Below are 17,120 nucleotides of genomic sequence, written 5' to 3'. Positions count from 1 at the left end.
GTAATCTTAAAGTCGTAAAACTCACTCCTGGTGCTAGTTTGGGTCTAATTTTGTGGCATGTCGCTGTGAACAAAATATTTATAGATGCTAAACATCTCACATTTGTGGCGGCAGCTGATTCCATCATCGTTATTTGGTACGAGTTCACGTGCGTAGATTGAGGACATCATTAGTTACCGGAAAGAGTAGAAAATCAATAACCGATAAGATCATCTCAGGCTGCCATACACGACTCCAGCTTCGTGAAGTTTATTAAGCTGACATCGTGTTACATTAAATAAGACAGTGTCAAGCTCATGCTTGGCTTTGTTTATTTCAACTGGTGACTTGAGAAAAGAAGAAAAAATGGTCGATTTCAAATTTTAAACAAAGACTGTAACGAGTTAATACAGTCTAGTCTTTCCTTTTTAGAAAGAATAATAACCAAGCCATAGCTGCATCGAAACCTATTAACAATCAGATCACGAAAAGTTAGTAATAACAACAAAGTAAAATAAATGTTGTTGTAGATAAATAGATACAAAAAACCATCTTGCAAGTGACTAAAAACAGCAGCGGAAAACAAAAATCCAGTAAAACAAAGAACCAATCACTTTTATTCATTTGTTTGTTTTTTGAAATTCGTCCAAAGCTACACGAGGACTATCTGCGCTAACCGTCCCTAATGTAGCAGTGTAAGACTATAGGGAAGACAGCTAGTCATCACCACCCACCGCCAACCTTTGGGCTACTGTTTTTGCCGACGAATAGTGTGATTGACCGTCACGTTATAACGCCCCCACGGCTGATAGGGCGAGCATGTTTGGTGGAAGGGGGATTCGAACCCGCGATCCTCAGATTACGAATCGAGTGCCTTAACCACTTGGTCATGCCTCGCCGCTTTTATTCGTACCATTGTGTGTTAGATTACAGGCTTGCATCATTGAAGCCTTGGGTTAGATTCCCGTGGCGATCAAAGTGCAAATAGCCCATTATGTATCTTTGCCCTAAAACAAACAGACAGAAATCGTTATTTAAAACCCATAAAGAATAATGTTGCTATGGTAATTCTACGATACTTTTATGGAAAAATAAATTAACACGCAGTAATCCCTCAAAACATTAATTCAAGCTGAAATAAAACCTTAATAAGTTGTTTTCATTTCTCGTTACTTATAACAGCAAGTGGGCAGTGTTAAAAGACCTACAAAATAGTTCTATTGAGTGCGGTGGAAGTTTACAGAACTTTAACAATCGTCAAACGAGCGAAAATCAGACCAGATTATAAGAAAACATTAGTAAATAAAAACGTTTAAAGAAGATAGGAACTTACGACTGACGAAAGGTGGCGCTATGTTAACAACCCTGAATAAAGACGGAAGGTGGCGCTATGTTAACAACCCTGAATAAACAAACATTCTGCTCAACAAAATACTAAGGTTAATTATGAAATGGCCCCTGCCGGGTGTTTTACATACTTGTAACTCTAAAATTCGGGAATCGATTCACCGCAGTTACTAGCCCATTGTGTAGCTTTGCGTGAAGATAAAAACACGACAACAGTTAGAAAATAATTATATTTCAAAACATATCTTTTTTCTCTAAAGTTTCTTCTACGCTAGTAAAATGCACTAATTTAACTGTACAGGAAAGAAAAGACGTAACACGTGAATTCTGATGAGTAAGCTGGAGACCCATTTTCAATTAGCAGTAACCGACAATCAGACGCTACAAGAAGTCTTAATTGTGTAAGGAGAAAGTTCGGGAACTTTGGAAAGCGCAAATTCGCGAGGCGGAGTAGCTGTAAGTTTCAAGAAAAGGCATTCCAACGGAAATAAGATAAGATAAATCACCTTTCTGAAAATAGTTCAGTGTCAGTTTATCGGAAGGAGACACATGCACGGGTCAAATTAAGAAAAGGAGACACAAGGACGCGTCAAATGAAGAAACGTTATTAACTTAATAAAACTATTATGCTTTAAGTTTGTATTGATTTGAATAATTACAGGGTGGCCCATCCATATATCTTGTGTATCCAGTGCATCTGTGTGCTGTCCCTCATTCTCGTTGCATAATATTATGCGACGCCATGTTCTGTGAGACATTTTCCTCAACATAGCAGGGGTTATTGTTCCAAATGCCTCAGTAACAGCTGCCTTCAACTCATCATTAGTGTTATAACGTTGTTTATAATAGCATATGGATGGGTAGGGACTGTTCTGTGTGACACTGTTTCTACGTTAACATTATGTTTGTGATACATATATCGGTCAGTAAAATAGTATTGATTTAATGGATGTGACTTAGCTCTCTGGATATTATTGGAACTTTTCCATCCTCCATATTAGGGAGAAGATAGCGATTAATACAGTTTTTATATAAAGATTTCTTTACAAACAAACAGACTTCTTAGAACAGGTTAGTGTCTCGCGAGCAACGTTTCAATTCTTGCAATAGTGGCTGACTTCACGGAAACAAACTCGGTAGTGGGCTTCCTCGTTGTTAACCGTAATATTATCTGTAATGTGCCACGTAAGGGATCGAATAACTAATTTTAGCGATATAAGCTCGCGAGCTTACTCATGAGGCTCTACTAAACGTTGAACCAATTTATATGAACTTTCAATAGGATTTCAGTAGATCCGAGAAAAAAGTGTATTATGTTCTTTTTCCCTATTTATGTGAGACTCCTAGTGGCACAGCAGCAAACCTGCGAATTTACATAACTGAAATTTAGGTTTCGATACCCGTGATGGGCATAGTACATGTAGCCCATCTTGTAGTTTTGTGCTTAATTAACAACAAATAAACAAACTTTATGTGTAGGATACTTAGTTTTCGCCCTGTATGTAGTATTATATGATTTTATTCCATGTGTATTATGCTCTGTTTAAACTCTGAGTGTATTATGCTCTGTTTCCACTCTAAGAGTATTATGTCCCGTTCTACTCTATATGTATTAGATCCTGTTTTTTGCTCTACGTGTATTATGTCCCGTTTTATTCCATGTATTGTGTCCTGTTTTTACTATACGTGTATTATGTCCCGTTTTATTCCATGGGTATTGTGTCCTGCTTTTACTATACGTGTATTATGTCCCGTTTTATTCCATGGGTATTGTGTCCTGTTTTTACTCTACGTGTATTATGTCCTGTTTTTACTCTACGTGTATTATGTCCCGTTTTATTCCATGGGTATTGTGTCCTGTTTTTACTATACGTGTATTCTGTCCCGTTTTATTCCATGGGTATTGTGTCCTGCTTTTACTATACGTGTATTATGTCCCGTTTTATTCCATGGGTATTGTGTCCTGTTTTTACTCTACGTGTATTATGTCCTGTTTTACTCTACGGGTATTATGTCCCGTTTTATTCCATGGTTTGTGTCCTGTTTTTACTATACGTGTATTATGTCCCGTTTTATTCCATGGGTATTGTGTCCTTCTTTTACTATACGTGTATTATGTCCCGTTTTATTCCATGGGTATTGTGTCCTGTTTTTACTCTACGTGTATTATCTCCCGTTTTATTCCATGGGTATTGTGTCCTGTTTTTACTCTACGTGTATTATGTCCCGTTTTATTCCATGGGTATTGTGTCCTGTTTTTACTCTATGGTTTTACAAGGATATTGCTGTGTATGATACAATACTCACGACTGTATAAGATAATCTATCAACCAGTGAAACAATATTATTAACTTGCTGAAACTTCAAGAGAGAATGAAGTACAAAACCTCTACTTCATCGTGTCGAGCACATGTTTAAAACTTAATTAGTGGTACATATTACATCAGGTATGTTGTTGTTTTTTAATATGGTAGTTCTTCTTCCTCAGGTAAATAGTGCTTGTTTCATAATAAATAATTAATATTGTCGAGTGTTCATCACGGCCACTTCCTTGGTGAACTTTGTAAGATGTGTTTATTTTTGTATTTTTATTTTAGTACGTTTCTCCATTGTATCATAAGATGAGTTTCTTTCGAATTAAAAGAAAACAAATTACATAGTTTGTTCTCCCAAAAGTAATTTATATTTGCTTGGCTTGTTTCTAGATTCTGTAGAAACTAAAAACGGTAATATGGACATAAACAAGCGAGAAAAACAATACATTTAAATAAGTAATGAATGAGAAAACGTGTAACGTTTGATATTTTCGTGATTTCGTATTCGGATAAAGTAATAAAGTTAAAACAAATTAATTTCACAGTAGATTAAATTTCAAAATCATATTTATTTTCCATTTTTTTTTTTTTTTCCATTGTCTGATTTATTTCTTCCAGCTCATTGGGTAAGAGCAAATTAGGTTTCTCACCAAAATCGAGATTATTTTCGCACACAAATGTTTTCATTCTTTGATTTCTTTCAAATTGAAAAATTGGACTTACACTAATTCATATCCACGTGTATATCACGTAAGCCTAATCGATTTCACTTGTTGGACTTAAAAAGGCAGGAAACCAACGTAAAACAGAAAAGAAAAATATAAGTTAACCATAGAATATGAATTTGTTATAAGCTTATGTATATATATATATATATATATATATACAGAAATTGTTTGAATTACGTATTATACAAGTGTGAAAAATGTCGTATGTTAAGTTTTTCGTGTTTCCCAATTGTGGCAAATCTCTATATTAAATTACACTTGAGTATTTTTTGAATGAATATTGTGTGTTGTAACTTACATTTCTTTTTTAACAAATCCAATCACAAAGGCATTTTCATAAACTGTGAATACAACTTCACGTGAGGAAAGATTTTTCAGTTATTATCGAACAGATACGTGAAAATAACAAAACGTGATACATTGTGTCTGTATAACACCTATGTAATAATCGTGCCTGTTACAATATCTAACTAATATGACCTCTCTGTTGCATCTACCTAATATTTCGTGTCTACATCATATGCCTATGTCTGTTATAAAAATTACCTAATAGGCTGAGGCGGTTATAACAACTTTTTGTATTTCGTTTCTGTTATAACAACTACCTATATATTGTTTCTATTATAACAATAACCAGCAAAGTTACAACATCGACAACCAATCATCTAATAGTAAAAAAATTGAAAAAAAAAATGAATATATTCCAGACAGTGGAAGATTCATTTTTTTTTGTCAGGGCACCAACGCTTTTAACATGTTAATACAATTTAACGTAGGCATAAAAACTAGTGTTTATTTTTTTTACAGTAGTCTTTCTTTCTGGTGATTATTTGTTTGTTTATGAAATACGCGCAAAACTATACGAGGGCTATCTGCGCTAGCCGTCCCTAGTTTAACTACTCTTTTACCAACGAATAGCGGAATTCGCCGTTACATTATCACGCCCCCAAGGCTTAAAAGACGAGCGTGTTTGGTGTGACGGGGATTCGAACCTGCGATCCTCGGCTTACGAGTCGAGTGCCTTAACCATCAGGCCATGCCGGGCCTTTTGGCGATGGTATGGCCATTAAACAACAAAAGACAAGGGTTTACCTATTGTGTAGTTTATCACAAACTGTACACCTGTAAAAAATTTCCCACAGTTGAGTTCGAGTGGCAAAATCTTCAAAATACATACTTAAAATTAAAAAAAATCAGCTCTAAAGTTAATAAATAAATATATTTATTAAAATATTCTTTCTTTTTTGTATCAATTATTATTGGGCCTAAATATCTGAGGTACAATAAGGCGTCATGTATTTAAAGATGGTGAAGTTGAAACATAATTTTGTTTGTTTTCGAATTTCGCGCAAAGCTACACGAGGGTTATCTATGCTAGGCGTCCGTAATTTAGAAGCTTAAGACTAGAGGGAAGGCAGCTAGTCACCCACCGCCAACTTTTGAGATACTCTTTTACCAAAGAATAGTGGGATGGACTGTCACATTATAGCGTGCCTATGGCTGAAAGGGTGAGCATGTTTGGTGTGACCCTCAGATTACGAGTCGAGCGCCTTAACCATCTGGCTATGCCGGGCGTTATTAAGGAAAAAGAGAATAAAATCTCCCTTACTTGGGTGAGGCCCAAACTTACCACCGAGGTATATCTCACAAGTACTGTCTTATAAGTACAATACGCTAACCAATTGCGCCATTGGTGATCTGTCTTAAACATAATTATGCAGTTGAAAAGTCCTTAGGAAAAGTTATAATGAAGTAGTTTTTGTTGTTCCACACCCACTTTCCGTTTTCATTCTCAGCTCAACATACTCGCCCAATCAGGCGTGGGGGTGTTATAATGTAACTGTCAATCCCAATATTCGATGGTAAAAGAGTAGCCCAAGAGTTGGCGGTTGGAGATGATGACTAGCTGCCTTACCTCTAGTCTTACACTGCTAAATTAAAGACGCCTGGCGCAGATAGCTCTCGTGTAGCTTTGCGTGAAATTCAAAAACAAACAAAATTATGTTTTAACTTCACCATCTTTAAATACATGACGCCTTATTGTACCTCAGATATTTCGGCCTAATAATAACTGGTATAAAAAAGGAAGAATATTTTAATAAATATAATTATTTATTAACTTTAGAGCTTTTTTTTTTTTTTTAAGTATGTATTTCTAATATTTGCCACTCAAACTCAACTGTGGAAAAATTGTTACAGGCGTACAATTTGTGGTAAACTATACACTATGTAAATTCTTGTCTTTTATTGTTCTATGGCCATACCGTCGGCAAAAGGCCCGGCATGGCCTAATGGTCAAGGCACTCCACCCGTAAGTCGAGAGTCGCAGGTTCGAATCCCCGTCACACCAAACACGCTCGTCCTTTAAGCCTTGGGGGCGTGATAATATGACGGCGAATCCCACTATTCGTGGTTAAAGAGTAGCTAAAACGTTGGCGGTGAGTGGTGATGACTAGCTGCCTTTATCTAGCCTTACACCGCTAAATTAGGGACGGCTAGCGCAGATAGCCCTCGTGTAGCTTCGCGCTATGTTTGAAACAAACAAATTTTTTTGATTCTTAAATATTCTTGTAAGAAAAGATCCCGGATCAACAAACGTCAGTTTTATTCAATATATTTTATAGTGTTTACAACTAAGAGACCAAATTGATGTTGGTAGTGAAAATTACATTGCAATAGTTTTACTCTGACACTGAAAAACGCGGCTCGTAAAAGATGAATTTCTCTGTCAGAGAAGTCTAAAACCTTGTATAAAAGATCCGTTAAGTGAAACGTGACACTTTATTTTAGTATTGTTAACATTCAATGTTTCAACGTGAAATAACACACCCTGCGCGCGTTGTTTCGAACACACCGAGTCGTTTAGTATCGAAATGTTTGTTGTTTGTTTTTTTTTTGAATTTTCGCACAAAGCTACTCGAGGGCTATCTGTGCTAGCCGTCCCTAATTTTGCAGTGTAAGACTAGAGGGAAGGCAGCTAGTCATCACCACCCACCGCCAACTCTTGGGCTACTCTTTTACCAACGAAAAGTGGGATTCACCGTCACATAATAACGCCCCCACGGCTGGGAGGGCAAGCATATTTAGCGCGACTCGCATGCGAACCCACGACCCTCAGATTACGTGCGCATGCCTTAACGCGCTCGGCCATGCCGGACCTAGTATCGAAATAAGAACCATTCGATATGTCCATAACAATATTTTGTTTTTTTACCTCCCTGTTCAGAGATGACAACAATTTTTTTACATGAAACTTCATTGTAGTAATTTCAACAAATTAAGTATCTAGTTAGATATTAAATAAATGTTCATTGACAACTAATAATGTGTTGTTACAACGATAAGCATTTGTCGTTGTTTTGCAGAATTTCTCACTAGAGGGCTATTTTGCTAACTGTCCATAATTTCGAAGCGACAGACACAAGAAAAGGCGTTTAGTTATTCATTACCACACACCGCCAAGGCCCAGCATGGCCAGGTTGTTAAGGCACTCGACTCCTAATCCGGGGTTCGAATCCCCTTCACACCAAACTTGCTCGCTCGTCTTGTGGTGGAGCATTATAATGTGACGATCAATCATACTATTCGTTGGTAAAGGATTAGTCCCAAGAATTGACGGTGAGTGGTGATGACTAGCTGCCTTCTGGTCTTACACTGCAAAATAAGGGACGGCTAGCGCAGATAGCCCTCGAGTAGCTTTGCACGAAATTCAAAACAAAGAAACTTCGAAATGCACTCTAGTGGCACAGCGGCATGTTTGCGGGACTCACACTGCTAGAAACCGGGTTTCGATACCCGTGGTGGGTAAAGCGCAGATAGCACATTTTTTAGTTTTGCGCTTAATTTGAAACAAAGAAACAAACAATACTCTGACGGGGACGGCTAGCGCAGATAGCCCTCGTGAAGCTTGGCGCAAAATTCAAAACACACCACCACCTAGTGGCTATTTTCATCGACAAGAGGGGCCTTTATAATGTACCCACAGAGCAGATTGTAAATTTTTTTATTAATATTTAGGTCAGGGATTCGATTCCCCTCGGTGAACACAGCAGATAGTCTGATGTGGCTTTTGGTATCAGAAAACACACCCACATTATTCAGGTAACGTAACGCGAACTGCGTAGACTAGGATATACATTTCTTCACGCTAATCTTTTTTCGCGTTTGAGTAAAGACATCTGCTTACATTAGTGAATTAGAAGTAAAATTCGCGACGTGTTAGTGCAGTGACAAACAATAACATTTACTTAATAGACGTTTGTAGCATTGGTCTTATTTTAACGACACAAGATCTATAAAGGCGGAAATGCAATTTGGCGATATGCACCCCTGAATTCTTTGTTGTTACACAAACATCTTCGGATAAAAAGGTGGTTTTGTTGTTTAGCGCCAAACTACAGGATGGATTATCCTTGCTCACCCAATCGTGGGTATTGAAACTCGATCTTTGACATTATAAACATCCATAATTAGTGCTCAGCTTGTCCCCGCTGGTACAGAGTCAATCCTACAGTCTTACAGCGCTAAAATCTGAGGTTCGATTCCCCGCGGTGGACACAGCAGGTAGTCCGATGTGACTTTGCTCGAAAAACAATCAGTCGATAGCTGAGCCATAGGAGAAACGAATTACTGTTGGTGACAATGCCTATAGTATTGGCCAGGTGGGTTAAGGCATTCGACTCGTAATCTGAGAACCGCGGATTCGAATACCCGTCACGTCATATATGTTTGCACTTTTAGCCGTGGGAGCGTTATAATGTGACGATCAATCCCACTATTCGTTGGTAAAAGAGTAGCCCAAGAGTTGGCGGTGGGTGGTGATGACTAATTGCCTTCCCTCTAGTCTTACACTACTAAATTAGGGACGGCTAGCACAGATAGCCCTCGAGTAGCTTTGCGCAAAATTAAAAAAACAAAAAAACAAACATGCACACGATACCTTTGTTCTTAGCTCATTGAGGGTTTTTTTGTTATGTATGTGGATTAGGTTTCCTGGCACGTGCATTACGCTAAGCATAAACAGACGGTCAGAGAATTACTTTTCCTTCCATTCTATAAACACAGAAATGACTCCCAGATCACGTGACTGCAATAAACGAGTTTGGAAAATGAAGTTCGCGTTCAAAAACTGAAGGCAAAAGGACCAATCACGCTTCAGATTGTTTTCAAATGGCAGAGAGAACAGATCGATTCTTTCACTAGTACATCTTCTAAACAAAACACGGTAATTTGGCGTAATAATGGAAAATCTATACAGTGTGAACATAAAGTCCCAGCTCTTCCATAATGTCATGGGGTAGGTGTGAAATTCGTTACCTGATGCAATGTCATGACATATAAGTAAGATTAAAATCATCACAACGTTTTTTTGTGATTTATAAATCACGGTGCATTAAAGCGAGATAGTTGAATTAAAAGAACCTACAAATTTATTAGAAATCTGTAATGGAAAAATGTCTTTAAAATCTGTAATGGAATAAATGTCTTAAAATCTGTAATGGAATAAATGTCTTTAAAATCTGTAATGGAATAAATGTCTTAAAATCTGTAATGGAATAAATGTCTTAAAATCTGTAATGGAATAAATGTCTTTAAAATCTGTAATGGAATAAATGTCTTAAAATCTGTAATGGAATAAATGTCTTTAAAATCTGTAATGGAATAAATGTCTTAAAATCTGTAATGGAATAAATGTCTTAAAATCTGTAATGGAATAAATGTCTTTAAAATCTGTAATGGAATAAATGTCTTAAAATCTGTAAAATAAATGTCTTAAAATCTGTAATGGAATAAATGTCTTAAAATCTGTAATGGAATAAATGTCTGTAATGGAATAAATGTCTTAAAATCTGTAATGGAATAAATGTCTTTAAAATCTGTAATGGAATAAATGTCTTTAAAATCTGTAATGGAATAAATGTCTTAAAATCTGTAATGGAATAAAGGTCTTTCGTGGCAGTAGCAGAATATGCTTAAAAAAACCGATATTTTGAGGATGACAATTTTGTAGTCAATACAAATTTTTGTGTTGACGCATATTATCTCAGAATAGTAATTTTTACCATTGTATTTAACTCACCTCGATTTGACCTTAACGTCATGACATACAAGCAAGAGGTATGACTTAAAACACGGTCGAATTTAACTTAAATATCCACACTGTCTGTTTCTTGTTTGAATTTTGCCCAAAATTACATGAGGACCATCTGCGTCAGCGGTCCCTAATTCAGCAGTGTAAGATTAGAGAGAAGACAATCTAGTCATCACCACCTACCGCTAACTCTTAGGTTAGTGTTCTACCAAAGGATAGTGGGATTGACCGTAACATTATAACGCTCCCACGGCGTAAAGGGCAAGTTTGGTTAATCTGACGGAGATTCGAATCTGCGACCCTCAGATTACAAGTCGAACGCAATGAAAACCTCGTTATGCCGAGCCACGCACACCGTGAGACTCACGAAACTTACAATAAAGGCTCAGACGACGTTATGTTTAGGTTTCAGTTTTTACAAAACAATCTGTAAAGAATGGTCCGATTTTACTGATATTCGACTCAAATAACATTCACCCCAATTTCCCCAAATCAACATCCAATATATCTCTGCCAAAGTAACATGACAACAGTACAACTTTACTTACATATACATGACTCCAGTACAACTTTACCTAGATATACATGACTACACTACAACTTTACTTGCATATACATGACTACAGTACAACTTTACTTTACTTTCATATAATTATAAAATTACAATTTGTCGTTTTTTAGTCTGAATAACCAACGAGAATAGAACTGAGAAGCCCAAAATCATCTTATCAAGTTTTTCATACTTTTTGCTTGCTTGGAACAAAGCGCAAATCTACACGATGGACTATCGAAAACTGGTTTTTAGCGGTGTTAGTCTTTAGACATTTCTCTGTGTCACTATGGGGGGGGAGAGAATTTTCTTAGTTAAAACCTTAGATTTCGAAGTTTTTTCAGTATCTAACAAAGAATGTTTTATGCCTGCCTAATGCTTACAATATATGGAAAGGTTTTTAGACAATTAATAACTTGAGAGCTGATAAAAATTGCGTTATATTTCCTGTAAAACACTATTTTTACTGAAATCACAAAGTTTGGTTTTACTTCAAAAACTCTCGCATTAACGCGTTTAATATTCTTATTTAAGACACTCCTACAGTAACGGTTTAGTATATTGTAACCATGACGACCAAACTTCCATTATCGAAAATGTTTGGTAGGCTGTAACCATGACTACCAAACTTCCATTTTTTTGTAAAAGTTTTGTAAACCGTAACCATGAACACCAAATTTTCATTTTTGTAAAAGTTTTGTAGGCCTTAACCATGAACACCAAATTTTCATTTTTGTAAAAGTTTAGTAGGCCGTAACCATGACGACTAAATTTCCATTTTCGAAAAAGTTTGGTAGGCCGTAACTATGACTACCAAACGTCCATTTTTTGTAAAGTTTTGTAAACCGTAACCATGAACACCAAATTTTCATTTTTGTAAAAGTTTTGTAGGCCTTAACCATGAACACCAAATTTTCATTTTTGTAAAAGTTTAGTAGGCCGTAACCATGACGACTAAATTTCCATTTTCGAAAAAGTTTGGTAGGCCGTAACTATGACTACCAAACTTCCATTTTTTTGTAAAAGTTTTGTAAACCGTAACCATGAACACCAAATTTTCATTTTTGTAAAAGTTTAGTAGGCCGTAACCATGACGACTAAATTTCCATTTTCGAAAAAGTTTGGTAGGCCGTAACTATGACTACCAAACTTCCATTTTTTTGTAAAAGTTTTGTAAACCGTAACCATGAATACCAAATTTTCATTCTTGTAAAAGTTTAGTAGGCCGTAACCATGACTACCAAACTTCTGTGTCGTCTTACAATTAATCTCCTAATTTGTTGCACTTAGAAAAAAAAAACTGGATTGTAATTTTTAGTTTAATCATTATACAACTTTGGTATGAAAACATTATTTTATTACTCTGAAAACTGTGACATAAATACAAAATACGAGAAAAGAAACAGAACAATTAGAAATAAGTAAAGCATATCCTAAAATTAAGTTATAATTTCGAATAATGTGAAAATATTGTAGGGGCTAAAGTGTATTCGCAGTAAACCATAAATTATAAATATAAGTTACATAAATTTAATTTGTTTGCATCTAATATATAAATACCGCGTAGAAAATTGTTTTTATGCGAGTTAATATTATGGTTTCTTCATATTGGTTATGGTTAAGTATTTCATGGAATGTTCACAAGGCGTAGAACTTCACGTGAAAGTGTTTTGTGAGAAATCTAAGGCTATCATTTTAAATGTCTTTATTTTTGGAGACATTTGAACGTCTAATACACAATGGAATAAATACAGCTTGAAACTACCGGGGTTCAACACCAAAAGGTAAGTTCGTTTTACTCAATGACGGCTGTTTGTTTAACTTCGCGCAAAGCTACTCAAAAACGCCAGCCGTTCCTAATTTTTAAAGTGTTTTACAAGGTAGAAAGCAGCTAGCTAGCATTATCAACCATCAACTCTCAGGCTGTGCATTATCAAGAATAAGTGGGGTTGCGACTGAGCATGTTCGAAGATGTGTTTCGATCTCGCGACCCCTCAGATTCTGAATCGAGCACCATAGCACCATGTCACACCAATACACCGGAGGAGAAGCAAGCTGGTAAACACCTTCTACATTTCAACTTAATCCCACAAAGTTCTGGAATCGGCCGCTCGAGTATTTTGTAAATAGCCAAGAAGTTTTGCACTCGAGTAGTTGGCGCCAGGCGAAAGTTCATGTTCTTTTGTTGGTGTTAAAACAATACTTTTAAATATAGAAAAATATCAATAAATGTGTTTATTAATATATGTGCTTAACCAATTGAATCATGTTATCATAATATATTTACCATCCTCACGGTGAGGAGTTTATTTATAATGTTTATTTTGAATTTCGCGCAAAGCCACTCGAGGGCTATCTGCGCTAGCCGTCCCTCATTTAGCAGTGTAAGACTAGAGGGAAGGCAGCTAGTCGTCACCACCCACCTCCAACTCTTGGGATATTCTTTAACTAACGAATAATGGGATTGACCGTCACATTATAACGCCCCCACGGTTGAAAGGGTGAGCATGTTTGGTGCGACCGGGATTCGAACCCGCGACCCTCAGAATACAAGTCGAACGCCTTAACACACTTGCCCATGCCGGGCCCACGGTAAAGAGAAACATGATTTTATGGCATCATTTCACTAACTCAGATACCTGTGTATTAAGTGTTTGTATCGTGAAAAAATTTTCTAAATATAAGGAACAAAACATATAATTGTAGATAAATACCTCGTAAAGTAACCTAAATTATAGTTGTTGTTTCACTTCACTAACGAAAGTTAGACCAAAGAGGGCTTGTGAAAGCGTGGAAACGTGAATCCACATAAATTTGTGGTTGTTGGGTAACAATGGATCAAAACGTTATGTTAAAATTGGTATAAGTATCTGATGGTTCTGAGAGCTTCGCTAATCATGTCTGTAACATAATGGCAGTCCTTGTCACTGTCACGTGAGGACGAATGTGTTGTTCTAAGTGCTAAGCTTGCTGTAGTTAAACAAACATGTCAGAACGCCCGAAGGGTCCGGCATGGCCAAGCGTGTCAAGGCGTTCGACTCGTAATTCGAGTGTCGCGAGTTCGAATCCCAGTCGCACCAAACATGCTCGCACTTTCAGCCGTGGGGGCGTTATAATGTGACGGTCAATCCCACTATTCGTTGGTAAAAGAGTAGCCCAAGAGTTGGCGGTGGATGGTAATGACTGGCTTCCTTCCTTTCTAGTCTTACACTGCTAAATTAGTGACGGCTCGCGCAGATAGCCCTCGTGTAGCTTTGCGCGAAATTCAAAACGAAACAAACAAACAGAACGCCAGAACAGAAGTTAACTAAAGTAAGTAAGTATTAAAGCAAAATATGTGACAGAAAGAAGCAGACTCAGAAAACAAACACTTTGGGCGAGAGTATGAATCGAAAGGTCAAACGTTCGAGCTCACTATTTGCATCAGAGGATACTCTGCCCTTTTATTCATTGGTGTATTAAATTTCCAATATGCATTAAAAACAAACCACACATTACCAAATCTTTATTGTCATTACATATGCGATTGGAATAGTCTTAAAACTTTGAGAGAAAGAAGGCTCTGAGTTGAATTTCGCGCAAAGCTACACGAGGGCGATCTGTGCTAGTCGTGCCTACTTTAGCAGTGAAAGATTAGAGGAAAGGCAGCAAATTATCATCACCCACCGCCATCTCTAGGGCTATTCTTTTACCCATGAATAGTGGGATTGACAGTTACATTATAAGGGCGAGCACGTTTGATGAAACGGGGATTCGAACCCGTGACCCACCGAGCCAGGCCAGAGCGAAGAAGATGAAAAAAAACACAATTCGAAATGAAAACGATTCGGACAACTTAACAACTTCTATGATGGTTTTTTATGTCTCTAAACCAATGAAAAAACTAAAGTTTATAAGTTGAATGAAGGTTAACCCAAAGAGTTTTAAATACGTGTTATTTGGGTTTTTTTTTTTGTAATTGTACGAATGGAAATGTGTTATCTAGTTAGTCATAAAGACCCTGTTACACCGGAAGTGTCACATGGGAAAAAAACGTTCCACTTACTACGAGCCCGTGTTGATATCTCTAGCAGGAGCTTGTGAAAGTCCTTTTCTCTGGTTTTGTTTCATCAAAGACCTCGTGGAAGGATTGTCGTCCCAAGGCTGTGAAGACAGCTCCTAAAGTGAAGAAACAGTTGGAATGCCCGAGTGACTGGTCTCGGAAGTCGTGGAACATCAAAGCTACCGTAGTCCAGTGAAACTTTCGCAACAGCTTCAGGAAAAGTTGACCAATCTGGGAATAAGACCCGTTCATACGGGTCATGAGCCGATAATGAGGTGTTTTTGAATCAAAGTTATTGTTTTGGCCTCCTACCGTCAGTAATGGAATGTTCCATGCAACCGAATACCGGGCCACAGGAGCTAAGACATATGGACAGAGGGGACCGAGGAAGACATCAGCCATACCGGAAACATAAAAGTCAAAAGCAATAAGAGGACCAGTGGTGGACGAGCACTGGGTGTCTTTGTAAATGGGTCGAATTACACGTCCTCCAAGATTTCCGTACAGACCTTTATTCTTCAAGGTTTTGATGGAATACAAAACACCCGGGACAACTTTATGTAACGAATAGGGTAAAGTGTCATTGTTTGGAGCCAGGACCACAATATTTACAGTAGACGCAGTCTTGCGTCGTTGAAGAATGGCTTCTTTTCTTACTTCTGAGGCATTTCGGCTCGAGAGGACTGAGGCTTCTCGTGCGACACAACTTCTTGGAGAAACTTCTAATAAAAGTAAGACAGCGCAGCCTGTGAGGTTAGACAATAATAAAATAGCAGGACACTTCATAACTACACGAGGTTCAATAACAGAATCCAGTAGAAATGAACATTTGTCTCTAAACCACGTTTAATGTTCTTTCTCCTTTTTTTTTCTTTAAGTACAGGCAGAGAAACTTTTGTAGTTCCTCGTCTCCTGGTTGCGAAATCCAAAGTTGGACAATTTCTTCAAGATGATTCAAACTTACTCTGATTTGTTTTCATTCATTTCGAATTCGGTACTAAAACTGATGCCCTTCCAGGCACGTGCACAGATTCTTAACGACTGTGTTTAGAAATAAGAGTTTTGTTTTTTTGTTTTTTGCAAAGAACAGGTTCGCTTTTAGAGTTTTCCACTTCCTGAGTTAGTAACGTGCAGAAATTGTCACTTATTGTAACATTGCGTCTCTGTTTCCTATAACTGACGCGAATAAAAAGGACTTCGAACCGAGAAGGAAATTCACCGATCTTGTCACTACAAGTGCAAGAAGCTCATGTGATGTTCATCTCACGCAGTATTACGTGAACTACACGCGAAGAAGCTCGAAATGTACGTCATTCATTTTGTCACAAGCCACGCCTACATTTTCAGAGAATAAAATGTTTGATGTTGCTCGATTACGCCGAGATAAAATATCAGATTATGTCATACTGACGTTCTTCATCTTGACTCTTAAATTTTGTAGGAGTAAATATCTTAAAACTCAGCCTCTAATCTCCTTTCCTGAATCGTTATAGGAGATTAACCTAAGGCGGAACACGTGATTTAAAATTGTTTTTGTTCATACTTAAACGATTGAAACTACGTGCCTAAAAGCAACATAATGGGTTATTTACACGTTGTTCATCGGGAGGATTCGAGTCCCGGATTTTAATGTTTGCGAATCCAGAAATCTTCTGGGAACGCACTGAGAGAAGAAGAGACTAAGTTATAATGAGATTATTTCAACACAAATATCAGATTTCCAGTAGTTACGCTTCTATCAACTGTACACCACTTTTTTATTTACTTAGAAACTATTTCTTTTCATGTTAAAATTCTATGAGATGATTATTTAAAACTCATTCAAACATTCTTTATGCGTGACTGTTTATAGTGAACTCTTTATTTGTTTATTTTACAACAGATCTGTAGAAGAATGAGCTACCTGCATTACCTCCTTCCGTGAGGATCTAACTCCGAATTTGCGTCATGATCCTCAAACTCACCGAAGCTGAAACTCACTTTTCTTATCCTTGTTATAGTAAATTTTTCTTAAAGTACGAGGTGTCCTAGTTGTCTGGACCCATAGGAAAAAAACAGACGTTATATT

General features: G+C 37.1%; 1 pseudogene across 1 annotated transcript in view; it reads right to left on the bottom strand.

Moving 5' to 3' along the window:
• The window catches only part of LOC143222401 (atrial natriuretic peptide receptor 1-like), a 139,751-nt pseudogene extending 123,444 nt beyond the window's left edge, over positions 1 to 16,307 (bottom strand). The window contains exon 1 of the transcript XR_013012228.1: positions 15,056 to 16,307. The product of XR_013012228.1 is annotated as an atrial natriuretic peptide receptor 1-like (transcript). The remainder of the gene's footprint in view (positions 1 to 15,055) is intronic.
• Between the last annotated feature and the right edge of the window lie 813 nt (positions 16,308 to 17,120).

The sequence above is a fragment of the Tachypleus tridentatus genome, chromosome 8 (genome assembly GCF_004210375.1).
Source record: "Tachypleus tridentatus isolate NWPU-2018 chromosome 8, ASM421037v1, whole genome shotgun sequence".
Lineage (NCBI taxonomy): Eukaryota > Metazoa > Arthropoda > Merostomata > Xiphosura > Limulidae > Tachypleus > Tachypleus tridentatus.
Note: the sequence above shows the minus strand (reverse complement) of the source record. Positions and strands in the feature narration are given on the sequence as shown.